Below are 6,251 nucleotides of genomic sequence, written 5' to 3' on the forward strand. Positions count from 1 at the left end.
GGAAAAAAGTATCAGTGAAAATATAACTCCATTCCTCATACCAAACCTAAGAGGGGGATTTCCAGAGTTAGCTTCTTATCACAGACAGTTAGTGTAACTCACATAATCTAAAGTGCATTCATGGCTGAGAAGGGCTTTATGCTACGGGAAGAGATAAAGCTAACCTAGTGGCACGTGCCACATCATCCCAGCACTGGGAAGGCACATGCAAGAAAAGACTGCGTTTGAGGCCAGCCTGGGCTACAAAGGAACCCATGACTACCAAGAGAAGTGTGGTGGGCACAGGGAGGGGAGCATGGACAAATGACATGACGAAGAGAAGATAAAAATTAATTTCTAGAAAAAAAATCCTATCTTGAACTAAAACACTGCAAATTCTATGAAGATAGAAGATTTTACTCATAAATCTGCAAGACTTTTTCCAGGATGCTGCACTCCCCATTTGTAAAGGCTTTGAGTGCAGTCAGAATGCTCGTGGACAGATAGTCCTTGAGCTCCAAGATGAGGCTGAGCGCTGCCATAGCAACGTCCTGTATGTCTAGATCATTGACCATAACCGCTGCTGCAGGAGCTCAAGTCTTCACCTGCTCACACTGGGTGTGGTAACCTGGGGCTACAGGTGGCCTGGCCAGGTAGGAAAGACTACCCTGCACCTCCATCAGGAGTGTAGGCAAGGGAGTGGCTTTCAAGAATGTCCTTCCAGAAACATATCTGCTACCCTCAGTCCAACTGTCCAGAGAGGTATGGTGCCACAGAGGGATGCGCATCCCCCAGGGTCGTTGTCAGCACCAACTCGGCATCTGGTCCCCTGCCCTTTTTTCAATTCCGGCCTCGTCTGGAGAATGTGGATTGGAGGCGGCTGGCTGCCATTGATGTGGACAAGGTGGTGGAAGCCACGGACATCCTGACGCTTCAGGAGAACATCATGAACATTACCTTCTGCAAGCTGGAGGACCAGAAGTGCCCGCATTGTCAGTTGGAGGTGGATCCACTGCTGTTGAAGCTCATTCACCTGGCTCAGCTCACCATTGAGTACCTAATGCATTCTCAGGAGTTCCTTACCTCACAGCTGAACACGGTGGAGGAACGGTTGCGCCTGAGGCTGAGTGACTGTGAGCAGAACAAACAGCTAGTCTCCAGGAAGTCTGAGGATATCAGACTACTCAAGCAGGAGTGTAGGTGCCGAAAGAAGATGTTGTCTGCCCAGCAGCTGATGATGGGCCAAGCCAAAGCCAGCCATCACCAGTGCCATTTTTGTGACAAAGCCTTTATGAACCAAGCTTTTCTACAGAGCCACATTCATCGCCGTCACCCTGCAGTTTCTTGTCTTGGGAGAAGTACAAAGGCACAGAATGACAAGCTCCAGAAGGAGATTGACATGTTGAAGGAGCAGCTGCAGTTCACCAACGCTCAGCTAGAGTCCTCCCAGCACACCCACACAGTCGGTATCTCCAAAGACTGTGAAGTGCTGAAAACAAATGAGAATTTTCAGAAGTTAGTTGACAGATGGGAGGAGGGAGAAAAGCAGAAACTGATCCATGAGATGAAAAAAGTCAAGGAGATGTTTATGAAGGAGTTTGAAGATTTAACTTTTAAGAATTCAACTTTAGAATATCAACTGTTGGAAATCCAGAAATCCAATATGCAGGGCAAGCTCAACATGGGCACCTGGAGAGACTCCTAGGTTTAAAGACAGACTTCCGGTCACCAGTGGTTCCAAAATATGCTGTACCTCCTTGAGTGCAAGTAAGCCAATGGTGTCAGATGGACTCAAGTTCTCAACAGATAATGCAGCAAGGAGCAGGATCAGGTCTTTCTTAGGCAACCGCAGCTGCCATGATGTCTTGAAGGCAACAGCCCAGTCAAGTCCAGAGGACACCGTTGCTGCAGTTCTCATCATCATCTGTCTCCTACATTCTTCCCACCCCTTTCTTCTCTGTGTTGTTTCCTCTCTCTCTCTCTCTCTCTCTCTCTCTCTCTCTCTCTCTCTCTCTCTCTCTCTCTCTCTCTCTCCTCTCTCTCTCTCTCCTCTCTCTCTCTCTCTCTCTCTCTCTCTCTCTCTCTCTCTCTCTCTCTCTCTCTCTCTCTCTCTCTCTCTCTCTGTGTGTGTGTGTGTGTGTAATGTCTAAGGGCTGAGAGCTCATAGCCACATATTCTCCACAATTTGACTAATTGTAAGTCTGTATTAGCCACTACCCACTACCAGAAGGAAGCTTCTCTGATGAAAGTAAGAGGTTCTCTTATTTATAAGTATAAAATATCATTTAGAAGGCAGTTTCATACTCTATCCATTATGCAATGTTTGTCTCAAGTACCATCATAAAACAGTTGGTTACCCCATGTTCTAGCCACTATTACACCATGACACTATCTAAATTTTAAGTTTCTGTAAATATAGGGAATCCCCCCCCCCATGTACAGATGCAGCCTTACAAAATTTACACTTTCAATTCCCAGGTTACAAATACTTTTCTATGTTTTAAAATATTTTCAGAATCATTTTATTCGCAAAGCAGTGATCTCAATAGATGCTGTTACTTAATCCTTCCTCTATTGTTGAAGACCTGTACATGAAACTGTTGTTTTTTTTTCTCATTTCTAAGCAAGTATAAAGAACTTCACATTAACAAAAAAGAAAGGCATTTAGAAGAAACAAATAAATATTTGATAATTAATACAAACCAACAGCAGAATGAAAGCAAAAACATAAAAATCTAGTCTTTCTGTGTTGTTTGAACAAGTCAGTGGGAAAAATACAGGCAACTCATAATATATAGAAAATTATTACTTGCTATGAGGAATTGTACTTTAGTTTAGAGGGGAAATATGGAAAAAGAGAAAATTAGGTTATGACCATTTTTTAAAGGCAAAGGCAACATTCAGAAGAGCATGCAATAGAAATGCCAAGTTGCAAAGATATACAAAAAAAACTTTTAATTAAAAAACATTCTCATTGGGATGTAAAATTAACAAGTTATATCTGACAGATGCTTCTTCCTTTATATAATGAACAACTCTGTGATCACATTAGATACTAGAATTCAAAGAAGTTGAGAATATTTGAAAATAATAAAAATTACTGCTCCAACTCATTTTAAGTAATAATACAAATTTTAAATTGTCAAGTATTTATCAGCTGAAAATTAAACATCTACTATACTTATATATGACATTCAGAAACAAAGACCACCCCTCCTAAGACTTTACAGACTAACTGCAGAAAAATACAATCAGAATATGATGAGCAAAGTACTTTAATCATACTTATTGCTATTAATATGGAATATACCACCAACAGACAGGGAAGAAAATGGAGAAAATAAATTCATTGTAAGGGGGCCATTAGAAAGGAACCTGTCAGAATAACTTAGGCTTCCATGTGATGTGAGGGAAGGATATAAGAGAGCAGACTGAAACAGCTTCCAGTCTCAGGAGTTCCGTGCATTCCTTCAGTGTGATTTTAGTGATGACCTTAATGAGATGGATCACTAACTTTAAAAGAACATATTTTCATCAAGAATCTTTGGCCACAAAACAGAATCTTTGACTATATGTATAGCAAACTCCTTATACTATGCATGATTTTAGTAGTTTAAATGCAAAATTAGTTTTCCATCAACTTTCTTCTTTTGCACAAAACCAATGAGTCACTAAATACAGCTTGGTTTACCTTGTAATAATAGTATAAGATGAATATTGCATCCAATAGCAGTTTGGTTATGCATTGGTAAACTACAACCCAGCAATCCTATAATTACACCACATTGCTCATGTTAAAGACAATCTGTTAAATCTGACATCCTCAAGGCTTGATTTATTCATAGGCAAACAAGACTATAATTTGTGAAAACATCTGAATTTCCATTGCAAGTGAAAAAATGGCTCTCAAGCTTGGCTCATACATTCATTCTTTAATTTACGTATTTTTATAATAAACAAGAAATCTGGTTACCTTCTAGAAGACAAACATAACCCTAAATCCTAACAGTTCTGACCTCCACTGCTTGGGGACCAACTTTTGCTGTTACCATCCCTCACATAAATTTGGGAAACTAAGAACACACGTATGCTCTAAGGAATAGCTTATGATTGTTCTACTTGCTTCCTCCTTCACTCCAGGGAGCAGCAGCACTCCATTGAGAACTCAAATCCTACTCCACTCAAATCACCTCATTCAAAAGCCTTTCAGGTCCTTCTCTATGACACAGAATGTGGTCTGCACTGGTCTCCATGGACACACTTACCTGGCCTAGCTAATGATATTGCGCATCCTAACCAAAAATAGAGCCTCAGGTCTCCTGTAACTCTCCTATTCGGAGTCTGCTTCCCTGGACTTTCTTTATGAAAAGACACTTCCTCCCAAGCCCTCTTGTTTTCCTTTTCTTACTTTTTTTCAGAGTGTCAATTTACCCCTATTGCTGTCTTCATCCACCATAGACAAAAATAATCTCCATACAGGCATTTACATTCAGTACTATATCAGCAGATCCCACAGCAGTACCGGGGCAAATTTAGTGATTACTCAGTATTTTTAGAAGACCAGGAGGAAAATAAAGAATGAAACAAATAAATGAATTCTATACATGTTCACATTGTACTCAACTTTAATAATTGTGTTGTCAAGGATTGGGCATTTTCTTTTGCAGAAATTAAACTTTATAACTAGCAAGTGGATGAAAACCAAGAAGATGGGGAAAAAGAACCAAAATATTAAAAAGTAGGTTACAATAGTACCACATTTGCAACATGTTTTCCATTGGGGTTGTTCTGGGTGTCTTTTTAAAGCTTTACTCAACGTAGGAGTTTAACAGGTATTTATTTATTTTTTATTTATATTTTATATATTTGAATTACAAACAGGATTGAATTGCATGACGATCCCAGTTACCATCTCCCTCCCTTCCTCCTCTACCACCCCCCAACTAAAATACTGTCTGTCATATATCCTTTCTTCTAATCTACACCTGACTCAAAATTTCTGCTTCCTCATGACCTCTGCATCCTTCCTTTTCTTCCCATCTCACTCTCGTAGCTTCCTCCCCCTCTTCCCATGTTCTCAATAACAAGAAGTATTTAAGCCATGAAAAAAAAATGTTTTGTGTAAACATTACATTTGATGATAGAGGAAGAGTTACACTTTTCAGTGTTATTACAAAGTTCCCTAAAACATTTGTATCATTCAAAAATATATGTATAATTTCATGTCTGGGGCTGCATTGAGGAGAGTTAGACTGAAGGAAATGTAAATATTAACAGGTTGAATTAATGTTGTTTCCTTTGTGAAAAACTAGTAAGTGTGGGAAGATAGGTATTGAGGTTGGTAGAGAACATTCAACCAAATCTTAATACAGGGAACATGGGAACTTCCTCAATTATTTGTCATTTATTTTACTTAATTTTTCAAAATTCTTATTAATTTTAAAGGATGTTTACTTACATTTATAAAGCCTATGTATTAGTTCAAAGACTATATGGATGTATAATGTAATAATTAAAAACACATTTCCAGTGTCTGAAAAACTTATAAAATATCATTATATCCTGCTACCAATCTATGTTCTTTCTTGTTCACAGACTTTAAAATCATCTAGTAAAATAAAACCACTAGTTCTAGTTTTCCCTATGATTTTAGTGCCTTTGTTGCATGGCTTATAATATTGTTCATTTTTGTCTATCATTACAACTTTTATAAATACTGTTGTATAATTTTAAATCTTGCCTCTTTGATCAATATTAAAATATATGTATAAATCTTTAATGTGTGTATGTCTATTTTATAATGTCCTTTGCTACAAGAAATTCCATTTAGCTATAAGATAATTATGAAGTGCCGTTGTTTATATAGAAAGTATCTGATTCTTACCCAGTGCTATATTCTATCATCACATAGTTGTTTTTGTTAGATTTAAGGATATTGATGCCTCTACATTGCTATCAGATGAAAGAAATAATTCATGTTATTGGGCAATGTCACACTGTCTTCTCCTGCTATACCTCTTTTTTTCTCCAATTTTTATTTGAATTAGAAACAAGATTGTTTAGCATGTCAATCATAGTTCCCTCCCCTCCTCCCTTGCCCCCCACAACTAATACTCTACCTATCCCCTACCCTTTCTGCTCCCCAGGGAGGGTGAGGCCTTCCATAGGGAGTCTTGAGAGTGCCATATGCTTTGGGATACAGCTTGGGCCCACCCCTGTGTGTCTAGGCTGAGGGAGTATCCCTCTATGTGGAATGGGCTTCCAAAATCCAT

The 6,251-nt window shown here is 38.8% G+C and overlaps 1 pseudogene; it reads left to right on the forward strand.

Annotated features, from left to right (window-relative positions):
* Positions 1-691: 691 nt before the first annotated feature.
* Positions 692-1,848, forward strand: LOC100756492 (annotated as a pseudogene).
* Positions 1,849-6,251: the final 4,403 nt, after the last annotated feature.

This window comes from Cricetulus griseus (assembly GCF_003668045.3).
Source record: "Cricetulus griseus strain 17A/GY chromosome 1 unlocalized genomic scaffold, alternate assembly CriGri-PICRH-1.0 chr1_1, whole genome shotgun sequence".
Classification (NCBI taxonomy): Eukaryota; Metazoa; Chordata; class Mammalia; order Rodentia; family Cricetidae; genus Cricetulus; species Cricetulus griseus.